We start from the raw sequence: 23668 nt of genomic DNA, 5'->3' as shown, positions 1-23668 counted from the left end.
TAGCTTGTTAGTGGGCATGCATGGCAAAAACAAGCACTTTGTCCATTTAAAAAAAGTTGTAATAAGTTGCAATAAAAGCTAGGATGGTATTGACATCAAGTAATTGGTATTGAAACCATCCTAGTTGTCAAATAGAAAACTTTTAAAACGTATATTAATTAAAACAGTGCATATATTCATGCTGCCAAATATGCCTGGTAGAGTCAGAGACACCCAATTTTTAAAACATAAATGTCAAACATGGGAGATTTGCATACCTGTGGCCACATTTATTACTTATACAATTTGATTTAGTCAATTCATTGCTACTGAGGAAAAACTGGGAAATATAGCATATGTGGGGCCCTTTGGATTATAAAAGGTTTCAGATAAGAGCTTTCAATGAAACCATGCAGTAACATTGAACACACTGTGCAGATTGCATGCATGTATATCTAACTCGCATTTATCAACATTGGTCAGCATATTTCTTTAAAAAAAGCCCAAACTTACTCAAAAGGAAAAAAATTGACTCTTTAAGCAACCCCGTCAAGGAGTTGAGTTTACAGAAAAGGAAAGCTCAATATAAGTACGTCAAACAAATTGCTCAAGTGAGTGCAACGGTGACAAATAAAATATTCTTAAAACACAATGAGTTTGTATAAATCTAAAAGTCTTTAGTGCAAATGGAGCAACCTATCAAAAGCAGGCCAAACAGCTGTTACATTACCAAAAGATTAAAAATCAAAGCATTCACAAGAATACCATAAAACATTTATCAACAAAAGTGGACTATTTTATTTCTGTCAAATAAAGCTGTAGAGCTTCAAAACACTGAGCTCTATAATTGTCTTGCAAATTGTGTGACCATCTCTTGGCACCTCGAGTATAATGTGTGAAGTTGTGGTAGCTGTAACTAATGGCTCTGCACAACGTTTAAAATATGATTTTAGCTAGAGATCTTAGAAGCGATTCGCAAGAGAACTTTGCTGATTGTAGACACGCCCAGCTACAGAAAGAACTTTAAGGTTGGATGTCATTCCAGTCACTGGATGCCTTTTTGGAAATTGAACATCAACTTGTTGTTTGAAGGTTAGGCAATCTAGACCACTTTGCCTCCACTGGTAAATATGCTGCTCTACCTGCAAAGAAACCAGTTATTAACCTGTTAGTATAGTTAAAAATTAGGAGAATGTTGAACATTACTCATTTTACAGACGTTCCCAAGATATCAAATCAGCTTTAAAACAATACTGACTAAAAAGTGTGCTCCATCATGTTGTTTTAGAACGCTTAGGAGATTGGCCAGAAACTTGAAGAGTAGGCTTTTGCAGCTAGCTATATTGGTGGCTGTACTAAATGTAGGTCACACAGAAGATGCTTTTCTACTGAAACTCTGCATAATTATGTTTGCCCTAAAGAGATTGCAGTTCTCACTATGTTGATGTTTTGCCTAAAAAAAAATTAACCTAGTAAGCCTTAAAAAATTCTTGTTTCGATGTTGTTAACACAAGTTAACTCAATAAAAGTAAAAAACAACAAACATTATCATTAATGCTTTCTTTTAAGCTAAAGCTTTTTTGTCAAACTATTAGGTAAGAATGGTATCTTTTAAATATAAAATGTAATGAATAGTTGGGTTAAGAAAAGCTTTATTTTACAAACTAATAATTACAGCGTTACCATTCCTCTTATTTCTAAGCAAAATGCACCAAAATCTACAAAATTTTACACATTCAGCCTGTACTGTGATGAGAACCGTGGCTGTCCATATAAAGCCACCGTTGGATAATGGAAAAATATTGCATCCCGCTGGATTTGAACTTGCAACATTTACCTTGCTAGACTGACACTACAAAAACTATGCTAATTAACCTTGTAATAATTTGCAATATTTGAATGCATAATTATTGCAACTGATAATCTTTTACAACACTCTACACTGCCAGGGTATTTGTTGGTACAAGCCAAGTTGATTCAAAATCTTGAGCTGAGTAAAATTCCTAACTGTCTACACGGTCAATTTTTTCCATGCACAGATTGACTATGAATTGTATAAAAGTCCCTTTTCATTCAGTTGCCCTTTAACACTGTAAGGTTGGTGTGTATGAATATGCCTTTCACTGCAATGCATACGTGTACAAATTAAGCATAGGGTTACTGCCAGGTTACTCTGCAAAGCAGAGTTGTCCTCTCGTGCACTCCAAACAAATCCTAAATATTTAGGATTATACATTAATCATTAATTATATAGACATTATTGAAATTCTTTAAATAGTTTAGAAGTTTCTATTAAAACAGATTTTCAGCTTTTGTTTACACCATTTAGTCTCTGCTTATATTATATGATAAAGCTACTCTTTGCCATTAGCATGTCTGTGCAAATGTGCTCGTTTATAACAGTTCATCTTCATAGACTATTTGAGATGACCAAAATAAATTCTATCTCAGCAAAAAATTTAACTCTGATGCTCATATCAACTGATTTGACAATTAAAAAACATTCAGTTTTGAAGGTAGTAAACATGAATTTGGAGATCAAACAGAAGGTGAGGTGAATAAAAGCCACAAGAGACAGACTGCTACTTGTTGCGGCTAGCTAACAAAGTAAAATCAGTGTCTGTATGACTTATCATTTATCCATCGTCGGGAAGAGCTTGGGAGCAAGATAGATTTTGATGAGACTAGATATCATGACATTCAGCTTGGTATACAGACGGTCCCCAACCTACGAACGAGTTACGTTCCGAACAATTGTTTGTACAGTGAATTTGTTCGTAAGTTGCTTCAGTGCTATATTTTGTATTATAACTGATGCTTAAGGCCTACATGTATATAAGTATATTGAAGGTTTATATTAGTATGTTTAAGGCTTGTATAAGTAACCTGTAAATTGGTTTGTACTGAAAAAACTTTTTAATAAAATGGAGAGAATACTGTGGTGGACGCCGGGCCATGACACAGCATTTCTTATTGATCGTATGTGTTGTCCTTTTTTATTATATCGTTGTTTTAATCGTTATGCTAGAACTTATCTTTGTTGTCCTTTTTTATGTGTTGTCCTTTTATTATACCGTTGTTTCACTCGTTATGCTATTGTTATATCTGATATCATGTTATAACACTATCATTTATCGTCACTTTTATTGTTGTCATACCAACTCGCTAGCGGTCCTATTTATTCACCTTGTTAGCCAGTGTTCTCACCGTTTGCCGTTAGGATGGGACAGTTGATATTACTGAATATAACGGAGCGCTCTCATTTATTTGAGCAGAGCAGATAGATGTACGCTCCTCGAATAGTGAAATTTCCTTCGCTAATAAAAAAGCTGAATGGGACTACACACACTCTCTTCTTTTTAGTTATTAGTCTAGATCGTGCCAAGTAAAGGTCGGCAAACTCCTTTACAATACATACAGGAAAAATAAAAAAGTTCTTTGCGCACTGGAGATACGCTCACGCACTTATGCACTGCAACGAACTGGGCAGAGGAAGGTGGATGCTGGGTGATGCTTCTATGTAGCGCCTCTTTCTGCCGCTAATAAGTCGGTAATACCGTCGGTATTATCGATGAATATACGCGCAGACCTGTTCGTATGTACCGTTGTTTGTAACTCGAATGTTCGTAAGTAGGAAACCGTCTGTATTAACACTCCAAAGCTTTCACTGATAGATCCCCTTCAAATATTTCTGATTTCTTGCGAGGCGAATCATTTTACATATTTTTGACAAAAATGACAATCTCTAATGACAAACTAGTTTAACAATGTATTGGTATCTATAATAGCGAACCCTATGCATCTTATCATTGCTCAAGTTTGGCAAGAATGTAAGCGATATTTTTAAGGACAACTAGGAAAATTTTGTTAATAATTTTGGGAACTTTCACCAACTTGACACTTTACCCTCTATGGCATTACTTATGTTGGTCAAACAAAAGCTTTACATAAATTCTTTACATTGAGAGGAATTTGCGTTATAATAGGTATACATGTACATTATAGCAAAATTTGCTGTACAGCTATTCCAACCAGATAAAAATCTGACCTATGCCCATACTACAAAAAATTCATAATTTGTGTTAAAATACTTGGATTTAAGTTAGAATATGACCTAAAAGTCAATGAAAGGAACTTAAGATTACTTTTCACATAGGAAACAAATACATTATGCTTATGAAACAATGCAAGTGTTTTGGCCTTAAAGTTTGGCTTATTTATGTATATACTTAAAAACATTACTTTTTATTTTGTGGGTTTTCACTGTCCACAAAAGACCCTGGTCCCCGTTAATCCCGAAAATTGAATGGTGACTGCAGAAAACAGCTATGACAGGCCGAACAGGATTTGGAACAAAAGGTACATTTCTCACAAACAGAGATTGTAAATGGTACAAAAATGCAAGTTAAGCAATACAAGTGTCATTCAGAGTTAAAAAAAGCTATAGCTTGTTGCATACTATTAGATACATCGTCCAAATACATATTATTGAAATTTTTGGACTAGCACAAAATTTTTCATCTTAATATTTGTAAAATACATCTAAAAAATATTGTTTTTCACCAAGGTTCATTCTATGTCACTCAATATTTTGGTGTTTTGACACCCTAATTTACCTTCACTAAGTTCCTTTGTCCGCTCTCCTCTGACCAGAAACCTCTCCAAATATGTAAGCTTTTGTAACCTTGAATCGCCAATTCTTTAGATAACTTGTCTAGCACCAGAGTGGGTGCAGAACATGTTATAGCAACACCCTGCAATTAGTAATAACAAAATAGAAATATCACATTTTTTGAATGAATGATTTTCCGATTTAAATTAAACTCTTTTCATAGTTAATCAATTGAAAGCTCATTGCTTGCTGCAAAAAAAGGAAAAAACTGAGCAAGCAGAAGTGCATCTGATATTTTAGCTTATGACTCTCAATCCCAGCTTTGATATTTGTCACCATTGTGATTTGTAGGCGATAGAAGAACGCGAGTTAAGCAATGTAAAAACTTATTCATATCCTATTAAAAAAAGGACTTCAAATATTGAAGTGGTATTTCAAAAGCAATTACTCATTCGTAAAATTGATAGTCAGTAGTCTGACCCTGATCTGGACTTGGCTTTTAGATATTATTGCAAAGTAAAGTTTAGAGCTGGTCACCATAGGTTTTAGCTGTGAGTTTCAGTTCCTATCCCAGACACTATGCTTAAATATAGTCTGTACAAGTGCTATCGTCAGTGGACAGGCAACCAGAATGCAAGAACATGACAACTATAAACATGCAAGGGTGAATAGGAGCTGTATACACAATTAAAATAAAGCAGTTGTTTCACAAGGCATAGTCCAATTTGTAAAACGGAATAACTAGTAAATAACATTCAACTAAATTGTTGTTGATGACAGCTCTGCACAAGCTTCAGCTAAACATTCACAGATAATAATTACATAAGAAAATACACAAACTAAAAAGCAATAATACTTAGTCAATACTAAGAATGATTATGAAGTTTAAGAATATTAATCAAAATTACGTACAGTGGCACTCGCATACCGTTGTTGCTTGAAAGGTATGTTTCCAAAAGAAAATCTTGTCATTTTTCTAAAAGATTACTAATGCTTAAAGATTGACTTGCAACAAAATTCACGCTACAGTTATTTGGTATCAAAAGATTCACCATGTCTTACTCTGTTGTGTTGCATGTGCAATATATGTAGAAATGTGATAACATGCTCTTAAAAGCTCAAAAGCAAAAAGTTAATCGCCGCCATCACGAAATTGCCGAAGATCAGAATCCCGTTCCAAAAACGGGTCAAATGGAACGTAGCTCAACAAGATGGCTTCTGTTTACACTTTCATGCAACCTCATTCATTCAAATATTTTCACAATTACACTTCACGCATTCAATGAAACGATGTCTATTGTCCTCAAGCATCTGTTTCCTCATCACTGTATTGATGTCACTTTGAGCACTGATATCTCAAAACCTACCGTAAAAAATGGTTTAATTTTTAACCTTAGCTCGAAGGAATGCATATCATCATCTGATAAGCATGACAAGCCTGTTGGTCACCTGTGATAGTCAAAAAATGCTGCGGAAATTATGCGCGCTGTTTGGCAGGAAGCATGGGTCACATGATCAGATTGCGACTAGACGATTAGATCAACCCAAAACAAAATTGCAAACTAGCGAGCGTCTATATTTAGTAAGAGCTATTTGGCGAAACCCAAAGTTTATGTCATAAACTAGTGCTACAAGAAGTTTTATATTGAGCCTTTTACGGAACTTACAATTCATGTGAGAAGATCACGTGTCAAAACAATAACCAAATCATTTTACTATGTCAAAAAAATGAATTGATTCCAATCTACGGCGGTTTCAGGATCGCGGAGATTAACTGTTTCTTTTTTAGCTTTTAAAAGCTTGTAATCACAGTTCTCCATATTTTGCACCCACAATACAGCAGAGTAAGCCATGGTGAATCTTTTGATACCAAATAACCGTAATGAAATTTTGTTGCAAGTCGACCTTCAACAAGCAAAATGATAACAAGCTCCAGTACCATGCATTGACGACTTGGGCAGCTAAGTCGTACATGCAAATCAGATGAGTATTTTACGGTATTTTGGAAAGGCCAATAATTAACCAATATTTGAGTTTTCATCAAATTAAAGTACATTTAATGGGCCATTTTAGCAGCGCAAAGAAAGCACATTTCTGATGACCATTTGCACCAATTTAGGGCAGGTAGTAGGAGTGAAACAAATTGGTTCGACTTATTTTAGTCAAAAATGGATACAAGTATTAGCCAAATGAAAGTTTGTTACGGAAAGTTCTATCATAAGAACATAATTTGAAATAAATTCTATAATAAACCTCTTGCAGTTGCTTCATTTTGTCCTGCAAACACATTAAAATCTGTAATAGAAAACAAGACACCTATACAAAATCAAAACTGGTAGTTAATTTCTGTTAGTGATGACATATTTTTTATTGTAGTTCTACAATAGCACTATAAGTTCCAAACAGTGCATTAACTATTAATATGTGTCATGATCACTGAATTCATGGTAAGTCGGGATTACAAGATTTAGCAAACAAAATTTTGATTCTAGCCTAATTACAGCAGATTATATGGTCAAAAAACTGAAGCACGTTTACCATTAGTGCAAAAACATAGTTCCAAGAAAACTGGTATTAAAGTTTGAGAAACGAAAACCAATGTAAAGTTTTGTTTACATTTCAAAACGACATAGCAACCAATATCAAGATATTGTGATATTTATCTAGATTTCTGTACTTGGATTCAAAAAACTATGCTGAATTTAAAAATCTAAACAGATTTTAGCTGGTTGTCAAAGAAATAGCTGTATATTTATAAGAAAGTGTATTACTTATTTTTGCAGATATTAAAAACAGCTTGATTGTATCGCGATATTGGGCACACCCAAATCATCAACCAAATCTTTAGAAAATTAACAACAGTAACATATTGCACACCATCGGTCACTATATACTTCGACCTTGCAAACTCGAATAATTATTCTCATAACTAAATCTGATTATAATTTCATAAAAATTGAATAATTATTCTTATTATTAAATATTGTAGTAATCTTGTAAGAATCGTTAGGAAAATATCACCACAACTCCCTTTACTTTCACTGCTTTTGACATCAGTTAGAATACCAAAGTACTCATTACAAGCGTCCAAAATGTCAAAGTTACCTTTAAAATCGGCAAAAAAGAAACAATTATTTTTAGCGGACACCATTTTTCAGTACTTCTTGTTTAACATAGCAACGGTTTTAAGTTTTTTTTCGATGGTAAAATACTTTTATTGGCTAAACTGACTTCAGATTCAGAAAGATCACTCTTTGATTGGTCCAGACCTACAGGTTACAAAATTTGTTACCAATATTATAAGTTATGTTGGTGCAACTTCAAAGTCGAATAACTCAACTTCGTGATTTGCGACTTAACCATGGTTTCTGTGACCGCAACCCATATGATCTACCTGCAGATAACTTCAACTCCTTTACTACCAAATGGATCTCTCTACCGCGACATAAGTGTTTCGTGAAACTTAATTTCTAAAAGAGTGTATAAATGGTTATAACTTTACACCCCAATTGTTTATTAACAATATTTTTATAGCAAGTTTGTCAGCATAAGTTTTTATGTTAGTTCATGCCCCCAAAAATATTACAAACAAGTTGTCGAGTGAGAGGGACCACTTTTCGTCCATTTTGAAATTACTGTGAGGTAAGCACAAAACTCTAGTCGGATGATTTATGAATATTATTAGTTTACATGTTAATTAATCTGATGAACATAATTACTCTCATTAGTACTATTGCTCAATAAAGTTGCTCAGTCTATAGATCTGAAGTTAGTAACCATTTATGGCTGTATTGCTTCTGAAATTACTGGTCATCAGTAAGAAGATTTCATAAAACAAGTTTTTGCAAAGCAAAACTATGCTCAGGTTGTAAACGCATTCTTATTTGCTCAACATATGCAAATAATAGCTTTTTTCAATCAGGTATAGATGTAATAAGATAATTTACTAATTAATCAGTGATCGGAAACAATTTGTACAAAAGCTTGCTAAAGCCGCATCATGCAGCACTTGGCCATACAGAAACACATTGCCAAACGAGCTGTACTATTGGTAGTTTAAGAGTTCACACTGAAACAGCTTCAACATAAAATTAAGACATAAGAAATCAGTGCAAAAACTGCTTCGTATTACATTTACTTCATGCCTTGTTGTAATTGAGCATCATACTGCGTGCACAATTAGGAAAAATGGCTGCAAGATCAAAATTGACCAAGTCTTTAATTTGTTAATGAAGCCGTGATAAAAAACAATTTAGACAATTTATGCACAACTTAAATGCAACTGCATTTCATCAGCATTTTTATAAGCAGGCTTAGTGTAAAAAAAACAGAGTAAGAGCCATACTACAAGTTCATGAAGTTTTGAACAAATTGTTACTTTACCCTTCAATATGTTGTTAAATGCTAAGACAAGGTTAAAAAATTATTGACGCTGTTGGAAGAGAGAACGTTTCAAATGCCTCTAGATTTCATAAAAAACAGCTAAAAATGATGGCCAGGGTTCTTGAAGACACTTTTATTTGTATGAAAGAGTGGTAGATAGAACATTATTACACAAACAGACAATTCCAGAATTAAAGCGCAAACATTGTGGCCATAAAGGGTAAATAAAAATTGTTTCAAAGTAAAAGCCAAAAGGCTATTGTGCCTGGTAGTGGTAGCATCATTACCATATCATTTTTCTATTGAATAACGTAATACACTTTATATTAGAATAGAACAGACTTTGGTACATTAATTTGTCCTACATGTGATGGCTCTTATTAAAGACCTAATTTTCACCAATGAAGTGTGCCCTCAGATTAAGATGACCTTATTTATGAACCACACCGCCTATCAGAGTTTTTTAACATACACATTAATCAGCAAAAGGTTTTACGCCTAATGTTACCGACAAAAAATCTAAAAAGTGTGTTGCAGTATGAGCTTGGCAGGTTCTGATCCTCTTTTGCTGATACAATAGGTAGCAATCAGTAGTCCATTTTCCAAAGGTTTACTTATTGCCCATTTCTAAAACCTTGGTAGCTGTAAAGGTCTAACACAGCTGTTTATTGCAATAATAAACTGTAAAAACAAAAATAATGATTCTCAAAAAACTTTGGTCGCTGTTGGCTGTTAACATGTTTTCTATTAGTTAGATGCAGGATGGCGATTGGTTTTTTCCTATTAGGTACACATATGACCGGCTAACTAATTGCCTACTCACTAATAAGAAATGTTTTGTACAAAGATTTTTCAGCGCCTTGCTCTTGGTTATAAGCGTACATTGTGCTGAGCTGCACTGCGCAGCCTGTTGTACGCACTCAGTTAATGGACTAGACTAAAATCTGATTGTGTTTTAGACTTTTTCCATTCGGAAAACCCAGGCTACACTCATTAAGAAATACATTCAATCTTTAAAAAATGGTTAATATTTTAATACTTTGATATTGTATTTGTACAATTTAAATATCAATTGTACATGCCACTCCATACATGGTTATTTTGCTTCATAACTATTGTTTTACTGTTTTTGCGGATTGTCAGTGCTATAGTATTTTAGTGTAGCCAACTACCCAATGTAATGACTGCAGTCTCCAGAGCTCACTTTAGTCATCAAAGCCCAATTTAATTATCAGAAGATTAGGACTACAAAAAGTAGAGGACTCATCAACTTACCCTTCAGTTTTTCAAAACACTTGTAGGCCAATATGATTAGTTCTGTGAGAACATGATTAAAGAACAATAGTTCTGCGTGGTGAGCTCATCTTCGTTCTCCAGATTAAACAACTTCTACAAAAGAACAAAGATTTTAACATTGTATAAAAAAATAAGTTGATGAGGACTTTATGCACAGAGTCTCTGACCACCTTCAATTTGGTATTGGAAAAAATGTTGAAAGTGAGCTACCGTTAAACCTATATTTGAATGCACCTTGATTTGATTGGCACCGCTATTTGGGACCACATCAGGAGATTGCTTTGAAAATCGAGCGCCATCTTTTTAATGAACGCCAACTCTATTTGAGGAGGTAAGTTACCTTATCAGTATATGTATAGGTTTAGCTATATTCGCCTTTGGTGAAAATATAGCAAGGAGCTTTTAAGGTCCAAACACACTAGGCGATTTTATTGCAAGCGTCATGAGGGCGAAGATATCGCTGGTGCGTGCATAAACACACTTGAGCGATTTACTAGCAAATGATATAATGGGCACGCTCACAAACTGCCAATAAAAATCTGTATCATTAGTTTTTTCGGAGTTGTTGATAAATTTAGGCCAGTCAAAATGTCGCCGTCTAGGCTACAACATAAACAACCTCCACATTTGTTATTAAACCTATCTCCCTTTCAAAGAGTGTACACTGCCTACACTACAAAAAGACAAAAGAAAAAACGATTCTTGTATTTTTAGCTGTATTGTTTTTACAATTTTTTATACATATTTTATTTTGTAGTGGTTTTTCATATTTAATTTATTAAATATTTACCATTCTCAAGATGGTCAACCGGCGCAACGATTGACTCCGGATGTTGGTTTTCAACTCGGGATTTTTTTTAATTTTGTTATGATGGACGGAACTGGGAGTGCTATTATTAAATTCATGAACAATTGAGTGTTCGTTCTGAAGATGTTTCGTAACAAAATAGAAAATTGGAGCTGATGTACGTTGTTGAACATCGGTAAGAAATAATTACCCGCCGTAAAATTACATTCTGGTAAGAACTAACCAATCGAAATGCATCTCGTTAGCAATAAAGTTGTGTAGAGAAATTCTAGCTTTATCGCTCTGCATGAACACGCTGAGTGAATTTTAACGCAGATTAGCTCTAACGCAGATTAGCTCTAACGCAGATTAGCTCTAACGCAGATTAGCTCTAACGCAGATTAGCTCTAACGCAATATCGCTCTAATTATCGCCTAATTTGTTTTCACCTTAAGAGAATGCTTCAGCGATAACACTTGTTCTATTGAGTCAAATATGCTACAAAGCAAAAAATTACTCTGAATTTGTTGTCGGGGTTTTATAAAAACACCATTATCAGCTTTTTAAATGTCTTAACCGCCAGTACATCAGCAGTCATAATTAAACATTGTCCCAAAAACAAGCGGCCTCAAACTGCCTAAAATATCGTACTAATCAACCATTCCATGTTAAGTGGAAAGAAAATGGGATAAACAACAGCATTGAAATTAAAGCACTCTCACACTCATTTCATGAACAGTTCTGTCAAAATCTTTACTGATAACTCAGCTTGCACTTTTATTCCATAAGTGCCAGAGTCACATCTAGGAGCAATAGGTCGGCTTTGCGCTAGAGGACAAGCAAGGCTAAAAGTGATAAAAATTAGATAATAGGCTACACAATAAACTTTCAAGTTCAATTAGTGATGAGGGAGCAAAAGTATCCTACATGGGAGCTATTGCACACTTTAAACATGATATTTGTACCTCACAAACTCACATGGTCTTTTAGAGTAAAGTAGATGCTCCTATAACAAATACCTCCTATAGCATAAATTCTAGAAAAAGTCGGGCAATTTTGTGAAGTTTTTGCTTCGTACCGCGTAAAAAACTCCATATAACTTAAAGTGTATCATCGGGCGAGTTCTAAAGTTTGATTTGAGTGTTAGTCTGTCTCGCCACACCTGCGAGAAAAGAAAGCGACATACAGCGGTGTCAGAAAGTATTTGTCCACCTCAAACCTCACTGCCCATTTTAGGTAAATTTGTTGTAGTAGTCATGTAGAGGGATTGAACCCTGACAAACCATGCATCATTTAAAAGTAAAGTAACATTAGATCTTGTTGACACCATCAGTAATAAAATTACGGTTAATCAGGGAACAATAATCATTTTTAGGCCAATCAATGTGAATCAGTGCTTATTAACTCATTTTCAAACGCAATATGACATTATTAATTTTCAAGTGGAATATTATCACAACAATAGAGATCCTGTTGGACAGCATGTGCAGCAAAGGTTTACAGTTTTGCTTGTTAAAAGAGGAACAGCTAGAGATCCCAGAATTCATACCAGCGTCAACATCAACCATGGATAAGAAATGTGTCAACGACCTCATCATTCGCCTGCATAGGATGGGCAATCTGAGCAATAAAAAAATAGCGAAGAAGCTTAGAGTATTTCAATCTAAAGAAAATTAAGTGGGAAAGAAATGAATGCAGCATCAAACCACCAAAGATCTACCACGATCAAGGCGTTTGAAAAAACCAGCTGTCCAACATGATTGCTGGTTTCAGATTATGAACACTCAAGCGCTCGTGAGGCTTGTTCGCAGCATGCCTAAGGCTGCAGAATGGTTACAGTCTGCAAAGGCTACCAGATAAAATATTAAAATGCAAAACAACCCCAATGGCTTTTTTCTGGGCCCATAACAGTACAAGACTGTTATTTTCAATTTAGAAAATAATTAAAGAAGAGATAATAACGAAATTTGCGATGACATATTTTCTGGTATGCAGTGTGAATTAGTAGGCAGCGGTTGATACAATAGAAGATATTTGGCAATTTTAAAATCTAGTTATTTTTATTTTTCAGCTCATTAGGATTGTTTTGATACAGGGTTTTATGTATGCAGTGCAAAATATTTCCAAATTATGATGAATTTATTGCAGTGCTACACTTACTTAAACAGGCAGACAAAGATTTTTTTCCAACACTGTACATAAAGCATTATACATATAATATATACAATTTCCATGACATTCTGACTCTTGTGATAATTTGCCTGAAGTGACAACGGAACAGAGAATAGGTACATATAGCAGTGCAATTGTTGATAAATACTTTAAGGCTATTGGTCGGTGCATCTGAATGTCACGAGTTGGAGTTGCAATCTTGAGCTCTTAAGAACGAATAGATGACGAAAAGGTACTATCGCTTTTTTATAGTGAAACTATTTTTTCTTAGTCAATTGTTGTAAGTCGCTGTCGCGTCAAACTATGCGCTCTTCATCAAATTATTGTCAAATTACCACAATCATGGTCTATTAAACCAATGAGGTTGATCTTGACAAGTTGTCGATGAAAACCAATAATACAGTTAAGGCACCACCAATACATTCAAAAGAATTTAAGTCGGATTCTCACATGAGCGAGTTTGGAAAGGTCCTGAAATGGTTTAGACAATTTACATGTATGTTAACATTCTTTTAATGAAACATCCTTATCATGTAAACGTTCCTAGAACTGATCATCTCATTTTAGCAGCGCCTACTGTACAGTCATGTCTGACATGAGAGCAAAATGCATTCTGGGACAAAAGCTCGCAAGTTAATTTTCTTAAAGTCCTATCTCAAAAATGTTTTTTATATAAATTAACTAAAGATAAATTATTGTGTTGCCATCCTCTAAAAAACTACCAATAAGAGATATTACAATGAAAAAATACATGATTTTATCTATTCATGCTCTATACCCATGCCCCCAAGGCTACAAATACCTATGTAAAGGTTATGGTCTGCATTAAAATGTAGCAGTATTATGCACAACATAATTTTGAGTAGTGGCAGTATGCAGCAGTCCATACAGTAGCATACTGTATGGAGTTCTTACCTTTCAGAGAATCATAGCACTAACGATTGTGAGAGAGAGACCTAATGCAACACGCTTGGTACGCTACACTTTTGTGGCATCGCATAAACAAACTTAAAGTAAAAATTTAATATAACTGAATTCAGCTTAATAAAACATTCTTGAAAAAAACGTTCTGATCTTATATTAGAGCTAATTCTATTTTTTCTTCATTTTAATTTTTAAATCATCTCTTCCTGGCTGGAAACTTCTCGATTTGCTTATACTCTCATTTCCAGCCAACCTTTTTAAAACAAATCTGAAGCAGACCTGACGGGAAAACCAAGTGATGTAGTTTCCGTAACTGGCCTTTCGCATCTTTGGGCATTTAGTGATACATCAAAAACCACCTTGCAAGCTCGCATCTCTAATTTTCTAGAATTTCAAGGCGAAAGTGGGTAGTGAGATAGTGAATGGTACAGAATTTGTGTAAACATAAATTGCTTGAATTCTTAAATCTATTCATTGGTTATTGTTATATATATATATATATATATCAATATATTTATTTTGAAGGTTTGGGGTAGACTGACACAATCTTCTGAAGAATCAATTGATTTCCTATAGCCGGTTTGTGTATTGACTCGTGTTCGCTTCAAATTCTGTATCATTTACGATTTTGCTACCCATGAAAGTTTATTATAAGTTATGACTAATGTGTTGAGAGTATATGTGAGGTCATTAAGTATAAAGCCCATCAAGTCAAGTAGTCAATGATGACTTACCAGCTGTTCAAAATTAGGTTGGGTACGTGTCTAATGACAGGGAAGAAGCGTTCAACTGACATTTATGATCTACTGATCGCCAAAATCTTCTGGAAGACAATGCAAGGAAGAGGACCTTGATGACCGCCCAGGCCTATATAGATGAAAGAACCGTGAGTCACCACCGGTTTGTATGTCAATGAATTTGATATAGAAATACATAAAGTGCTGGTCAAATGAATAGCAATACACGAGATGTTATGGATGAATAGCTATGCAAATGGCTTTGTACTAACCCTTGGTATGAAATATTACCCAAGCCTGTGTCATTAGACAGCAACCACATTTGCTAGTTAAAGCTCTAATTTTCAAATAAATTAGACAATGCTATGTAAATACATGTAAGATAATATCATAGTTGTTAAATATAAATACAAACTTGTAAAAATCCATGATACGAAACCGAGTTTTAACCGGTTGATCCTTGTTCGATCTAATCAATGTGTGTCAGTAAACCTAGACAATATGTCTAGCAATCCGAAGTTATTAATTTTCTACCAAATATATCTAAACGTGCTAACAATGCAATGATATTTGGTGAAACAGCAGTACAAAAAGTCGGACAACCTACAGCAGATGTCATCAAACAGAAAAAAACAGTATGTCACCATTATTCGGGCTAAAACTATAAAAGTTCGCACGATTTTAAACACTCATTAAACATTTACAGATAATATTCATCCATAGCACGCTCATCATCCTTTCATGACTCAAAATATACTGGAAATTTATATTTATTATCATAAAATTCCACATTTGTATCACAGTCATTTATGACCTACCAACGAATGAGTCATATTGATTGTTTCGCGATATCATTCTAATAAAATGTGTTATTATAATGAAAGAAGTAGATAAAGATAAGTGAAAAATGTTACAAATGGAAGTAAAATTTTGAATCTAACATCCTGCAAAAGAATTAATTTTATTAGTTTTTGCTGTTGCTTAAAAACATATTTTGTAAACAGAACCATATGGAAGCCTGTATTCCGCCATTAAGGTTTCTGCCACAGCCTACGCAATTCCGTAATACCAGCTGTGAGAGTTCAGAGGGCTAACATTGATGAGATACTGCATTATTTACTGTTTTGGTCAGTATTGTTCCTTATACCTAAATTGTAAAAACAAATGAAAAATAATTTTCTTTTGTTTTGCAGGTACAACTACAAAAACATTGACAACAAGCGTGATAATCTCAAATCAGAAGATTGGAGACTAAAATTATAAAAACACTACACCATTCTATGTCATTTTAATTGAACAAGTTGAACTGACTGAAACATGTTACATCTCCGGTGTTTTTTTTTTGTAAAACCTAACTTAATACATGACACCAGCATAGTCAGCGTGATATTTAAATGCAACTATAATTATTTCCCGAGTTGCATTAGTCCATAGCAAGCATAGTTGCTGAATATTGCACATCTTTCAAGTGGAGTAAACCCAGCACTTATACATTCTGCTCAAAGAGTTCTTGTGCCAAATCTCAAACTCAGCAGTCAAAATTCTAGCCAACAAGATAAAAATACTCAAACTTTTAAATATCAAGATTTGAGAGAAGATAATTCCCGAATTTCCAGTGAGTATAATACTACTTTGTACTAACAAAAGTCAACCAAAATACCATGAGAACAGTAATACACAGTGTGGGTAAGGTTAGTCGGCTAGGCTATTAAAAACTAGATGAAATCGTAATTGTTATATACAGGGTTTAGCTTTATAAGAGGGTCAGTATGGTGTAATCTCAAGAGTTCAAAACTTTCAAGTTGGAAACATTGGAAAACATTGAAATCAATGTTCAGAGGCTAAGCATGACACTAAACCGCAAAAATGTTCATTTTAATGTCATTACCAGAGCTATATTGATTGCTAATTATGATTTTTGTTATGTGGGTCTACAGAAAAAGCTATCTTAAATAGTACTCCACCCTTTCCTATTATAATTAGTTAAAACAATATGATTTTTAAATTTCTTGTTGGCATGAGTAACAGTAACAAAATAACAAGAAAAGAGGGCGTTCAGCTAAAGACTAAGACACAGTTGTTATCAAAATTATAGACCATATAATTAAACCCTGAAAATAAAATTGAAAAAGGAGTCACACTGTTTTATCTTGTCAGTACATACCTGCAACCAAAAGCAAGTCAGGCATCATAGCATCATTACGACACACGATTGCAGAATCTACAGAAAAAAAAGACAATTGATGGTGACCATGCATTCATGTTGACCAAGATAAGTTAGACAGTACATCACAAGTTAGACAAAGACACACGAGTAACGCATGTAAATAAGTGCCAGCGAGGTGTTGACAGTGGCTGATGGGATTAGCCATTTCTCTGAACTAAACAATCACCAGCCACGCTATTACATAATGCCATACACTCAGCTATACACAAATGGATGTTTAAATAATGCTAGCTACTAGATTATGACCTTCAGTTCTTGAACTGGGTAATGTCTGGCTCTGAAAGCTAAAGCTTGCAAGATACAAAAGGGGTCCCACAGCACATTGGAGAACTATCAAGCAAATTTAGTCATTGATTTTGCTAATGCTGCACACAAATTTGTTGCTAACTAGCATATTAATGTGTATACAGAGAGCTTAATTATTTTACATGTATCTGTATCATGGTTCAAAAGCTAAGCTTGCTGAAAAATTATTTAGTAATTCATATCTACCAAAGCATTATGAATTATAGCAACTCTCGACTACTGCCAATCGCTTGACATTTCTACAGTTTCTTCGGCTTTTATGACTACAGAGGTTTTCTTGGTTTGCGATTAGGTTATCTGGAGTGTTCTTGTCCCTGCATACACATATATCTTTTTTGATCACTCAAACCTTATCTCTATCTCTTCTTCAAGTACATAGAACAATTTAAGTATTGTTCAATATATATACTTAAATTGTAATTTTACAGGTGAAAATAACTTTTTATCATTTTGCAGGTAGAACTACAAAAACATTGGCGACAAGCGTCAGAATCTCAAATAAGAAGAATGGAGACTAAAATTATAAAAACACTACACGACTCCATGTCATATTTAATTGTACTAGTAGAACTTACTGAAACATGCTATATCTATGGTGTTTTATGTGTACAACCTGAATTATTACAAGACACCAACTTAGTCATCATGATATTGAAATGCAATTATAATTATTTCCATAGTTGCATTAGTTCGTAGCAAGCCTGGTTGTTGAATATCACACATCTTTCAGTCCCAGTAAACCCAGCATTAATCCATTCTGTTCAAATAATTCAAGCGCCAAATCTCACACGCAGCAGTCTAAATTCTAGCCAACAAGATAAAAATACTCAAACTTTCTAATTACAAGATTTGAGAGAAGATAACCCCATGAATTTTCAGTGAGCTTCACGGCTAGTGCCAAACCCTAATTTGTACTAACAAAAATCAGCCACAATACAATCAGGACAGTACTACACAGTGTAGGTAAGGTTAGTCGGCTAGGCTATTAAGAACTAGATGAAATCATATTTGTTATAGACAGGGTTAAGCTTTATAAGAGGGTCAGTATGGTGTAATCTCAAGAGTTCAAAACTTTCAAGTTAGAAACATTGGAAAACATTGAAATCAATGTTCAGAGGCTAAGCATGACACTAAACCACAAAAATGTTAATTTTAATGTCATGACCAGAGCTATATTGATTGCTAATTATGATTTTTGTAATGTGGGTCTACAGAAAAACGCTATCTTAAATAGTACTCCACCTTTCCTATTATAATTAGTTAAAACAATATGATTTGTAAATTTCTTGTTGGCATGAGTAACAGTAACAAAATAACAAGAAAAGAGGGCGCTCAGCTAAAGACTAAGTCACAGTTGTTATCAAAATTATAGACCATATAATTAAACCCTGAAAATAAAATTGAAAAAAGAGTCAAACTGTTTTATCTTGTCAGTACATACCTGCAACCAAAAGTAAGTCAGGCATCATAGCATCATTACGACACACGATTGCAGAATCTACAGAAAAAAAAGACAATTGATGGTGAGCATGCATTCATGTTGACCAAGACCAGTTAGACAGTACATCACAAGTTATGGTGCGTTTACACTGGCCAGGACCGACTCCGATTAGGTGCCAATACCCTGACTCAGACCGGTACCTCAGACATTTCATGTATGGGTGCCGACACCGACTCCCCTTTACATTGCAACGATCGAACCATTTTTTTCGGTACCAACAGCCAATCACAGCGCTTCGCCGTTCTGACCTTCACCCGACCACGCAAAGACGAGTACACATAAAAATCAACGCGTTTGATGTGGAAAATTATATACTAGTACTACACTATTACTACTGCTCCTACTACTACCGCTAAAAGCAACTACTGAATGCCGAATGGAATCTTCCGATGACGATTAGATTTTGTTGATGGCAGGATCAGCTGCGGGAGCTCTGACAGTCTGTATTATATGTAATTATATGTTTGTATATATTTTATGTCTATAAATATTTTATTATATGTGTTTTCCTTTTTATTATAGCCTTGTTACTCGTTAGGCTATCAATTGTCGTCGTTTATGTTGTCATATCAACGCACTAGCGGGCCTAATTATTGGCCATTTAAACATTGTTACCTGGTGTTCCTACTCGGTTCCGTTAGCCGGAACGGGCAATTTTATTGTATATAAGTGCGCAACGCTCACTTAGTAGACAGAGCGAATGGCCGTACGCTCCTCGGCTAGTAAATTTCCTTCGCTAATAAAACCTTGAATAAAATCACACTCAATTTATTTCTGTATGAAATAATTTAGATCGTGCCAAGTAAGGACCGGCAAATTCCTTTAAAGTAGTACATGTAGTAGTACTAGTAGTAGTCATACAACTGGCTATTCACTTTTAATTAATTTAAATAAAAGCTCACTATCAGAAAGAGCACTAGGGAAAGTTTAATGACAGTCTCCTAGCCTCTCATTAAACCTAGCCCTTTCGTTTCATAAACTTAGAACTGCAATTAAAGCTTAGGCTCATTTAATCAGAGGCTCCTAGCTTATGATTGGCTGATGAGCTGCTGGGATTCACCGACACCGACTTTCAAATCAGCACCAACACCGATCTCTCTGCTCACACCTACCGATGCCGACACTGACTCATCAAATTGGTCTGTGCTCGACAAAATGGGTGACAAAATCGGCCAGTGTACACGCACCATTAGACAAAGAAGCATGAGTAATGCATGTAACATATGCCAGCGAGGTGTTGACAGTGGCCGATGGGATTAGCCTGAACTAAACAACCACCAGCCATGCTATTACATAATGCCATACCCTCAGCTATATACAAATGGATGGTTAAATAATGCTAGCTACTAGATTATGACCTTCAGTTCTTGAACTGGGTAATGTCTGGCTCTGAAAGCTAAAGCTCACAAGAGACAAAAAGTGTCCTGCAGCACACTGGAAACTATAAAGCAAATTTTAGTCATTGATTTTGCTAATGCTACACACAAATTTGTTGCTAACTAGCATATTAATGTGTATACAGAGAGCTTACTTATTTTGCATGTATCTGTATCATGGTTGATTAGCCAATCAAAAAAATGTTCAAAAGCTAAGCTTACGGCAAAATAGTCATTTTCTCTTAAGTAATATCTGCAACTGGGAATATTAATAATATCATTCAATAATATAAACATCCATGGTAAAAGATTTTTCTCATGTCATGCGTATCTAATATCCTTCACAAAGCCTTGTTAGCAAAACTGATGCTACATGTAGTTCTAGCATTATACAATGTTGCTCATTTTACATCCATTTTTCGTCCTAAATTTCTATACTGAAAAATGAACTACTGCTAACTTTTGCCTTGCAATGGAAGCTTTGATAAGCATATGGTACGGAAATAATTTTTGTATGAATATTACAATATAAATTATATACCATTTCACTATTCAGTTCTTAAACATCCTTCTGTAAACCATATTATTGAAACAGTTGCTGTACATTTTTGAATCCCTTGAAATCTTTAAAAATTTGAAAAACTTATCATTCGCGACCTTGAAGCTTTAATGTAAAGCATGCATCTAGCAACCAGTTAGCAAGACAACATTTTTCTGTAATCCATATCTACGGAAACATTACCAAGGATAGCGACTCTCAATTCTTGCAAATCACTTGACATTTCTACAGTTATCTTCAGCTTTTAAAACTACATATGTTGTCTTGGCCTGCGCGGTCAGGTGGGTTTTTGTACCTGCATATTTTTTGCTCCCTATAACTTTATATCTAAGCATTCATAACAGCCTTTCTCTTCTTTGATTTTCTGCTTTTCAGTTGTTATACGACTAACACATATATAAAGTCAGAATGACTGCGTTAAAACATGAATATGAAATAAATGTTAGGCTACAATCATTCAGGCTTCTAATAAAAGTCCTAATTTTTTGTTACTTTGGATGAGTGACAACCATAAATTCTTTAGTTCAATGTAATCTCCAAAGTACATGGTAAGCCAGAGCTAAAGCATAAGCACACATACCTGCTACCTCCACTATCTGTGCTATTTCTTAAATAGAGTTTTAGCCTATCCTTGTTCGTCTAAATCAGAAACTAAAGCTAAAAGCCTGACTGTAACGAGATGGAATGAGTTAGATTTACAGCCTTACTTAGGCCTGGTTCGAACCAATATGGCATCTAAGACACGTGTGACAGAGTACCTGTTATGCAAGCGATCGCTCATGGACTACAAGCTCAGAGTGCGCGACTATTATGTCCTACAGAAAGAAATGTCGTCATTTGCGCAATTAAATTAATTTGATGCCCATACGCAGCTACACAATTTGTTTGCTTTCCAGTTGTTGGATACATAATGAGCCGAGATTACGCAGCTGTCCCCAGGTCTGAACCCGGCCTCACCTTAGCATGCGCAGACAAAGGAGTGCCACACTGATAATTTCAAGATAAGATAAACTTCACTACAGTATTTGTAAATTTTTGATGGTTTTAATTTATACGCTACCACGTGCACAATAATATATATATATATATATATATATATATATATATATATATATATATATATATATATATATACAATATATCATTATATTTTTAAAACAATAACTGCAAGAGACTTGCCAAATCATTAGTTCAAAAGGCAATGATGAAAGCGGGGATGAATTTGAGCACAAATTTAAAAAACAATATTTGCATAGTGCATAAAATGCTTTAGAAAAAAATATATTTAAAGCATATAGGTGCCTTTTAATGCTTTTTAAATGCTTTCTGGAAGGCTCACCTATCTGGTATGTCTATGAAATTTATTTTAAGACTGGAGGGCTTTCTGCAATGCTTTAAAACAGTATACAGTTCACAAGCTATCGGCATGCATAATCCATCATGGCTAACTGATTGTCAATGACAGTAGTTTAAAAACACTGCTACATTAGGCGGCAGTAAAAACTTTTGTTAAATCTTTTCTTTTTCAGTTTAATATATATGATATCTGAGTAAATACAAGATCTTTAAAATTTATTGAAAGCCTTTTACTAAAAGCATTGGAGTAAGTAAGAACGTCAAAGTTCAGAGTGACAGTGAAATGTCATTGCCTTAATTAGTGTGTCTCTATCAAAGCCGGGCACTGCCACACTTTTGCTGTGTCATTTGCTGTTAATTTCTCTCATCCTTTGTCCAGCTGGAGACACTCCATAGGTATTACGTAATTACTCTCGCATTGAGGGTCTTCTGCGCCAAATTGGACATTCACTGATCCCCATAGCTCGTTGCTCTGGCAGTGATTATTTCTAATCACAATCATTCTAAACATAGATGTTTGGATTCATCAAATTGAAAAACATTTAAAACCCCTAATTGGAAATTATGCAAGTCCTATTAAAACATACATGATAATAATTAAAAACTATCGTATGATGGAACAATCTTCTGCCAACACAATCTGTTTGAACTATTATAGCAATAACAAGTAACAGTTATTAGCGGAGAACATTGGCTAAGAGAACATTTCAGGGGTTGATGTAGATCTGGCCATCCATGGGAGCTTATTTGAGAAATGAACAATGAACCACAGTTTGAATGCCAGGAGTTCTAATTGAACAGGCAACGGCTGTCTAAAAAGATAATGAAACTTATGAAAGGTTGGGAAGTTAAAAAGGAGCCTAGCTTAATCTTTCTCCAAGTTTGTGATGACAGCTCACACCTAAAAAACAGAAGAACATTGTTTGGTTTAATCCAAACTTGTAAATACTAATGATTGGATCCGATAAGCGCCCCTAGCCCATATAGGTTGCTGTTTTTTTAGGTTTGGCTAACAGCTGAAGCCAAATAAGTAACTAATGTATTATTATTATTGTACCAGAAAATTTGGCCAATATCTTATTATTGGGTTATATAACATCTATAATAGATGTTATATAACTCAATTATAAGATATTGGTCAAATTTTATGGCAAAAATTTCATTAAGAGTTGAAAAACATGTTTTCTTGAGTTGTTTGTGATAGATAGCCAAGCTACTTAATTGCAACGCAAATAAATGGCATTTTGTGCATTTCAAAAGCATAGTAGCAAGAGCTAATGCTTTCACTTCTACATATACAGTTAGGTAGTTGGTATAATGAATCAATTTGGGAGTGGCTACCGGTTTCTGTCTAGATTGCGTAATAGCAAATGTGCTGAGGTTCTACCGTTCTGCTATGTCATACTCTGAACGTTTGCTGAGCCCTATAGTTTGTTGTTGATCTGTATTTCAT

The 23668-nt window shown here is 34.6% G+C and overlaps 1 long non-coding RNA gene across 2 annotated transcripts; it reads right to left on the bottom strand.

Annotated features, from left to right (window-relative positions):
- Positions 1-412: 412 nt before the first annotated feature.
- On the bottom strand, positions 413-19023 carry LOC137393650 (uncharacterized). 2 transcript variants are annotated; one of them, XR_010978315.1, is made up of 5 exons: positions 18865-19023; positions 17055-17111; positions 10250-10363; positions 4596-4733; positions 413-1121 (listed from the first exon to the last, which is right to left on the bottom strand). It is a non-coding gene; the product is annotated as an uncharacterized lncRNA (long non-coding RNA). The 2 variants fall into 2 exon arrangements; XR_010978314.1 differs by lacking the exons at positions 17055-17111; positions 18865-19023 and adding an exon at positions 14888-15019.
- Between the last annotated feature and the right edge of the window lie 4645 nt (positions 19024-23668).

The sequence above is a fragment of the Watersipora subatra genome, chromosome 4 (genome assembly GCF_963576615.1).
Source record: "Watersipora subatra chromosome 4, tzWatSuba1.1, whole genome shotgun sequence".
In the NCBI taxonomy this organism is placed as follows: Eukaryota; Metazoa; Bryozoa; class Gymnolaemata; order Cheilostomatida; family Watersiporidae; genus Watersipora; species Watersipora subatra.
Note: the sequence above shows the minus strand (reverse complement) of the source record. Positions and strands in the feature narration are given on the sequence as shown.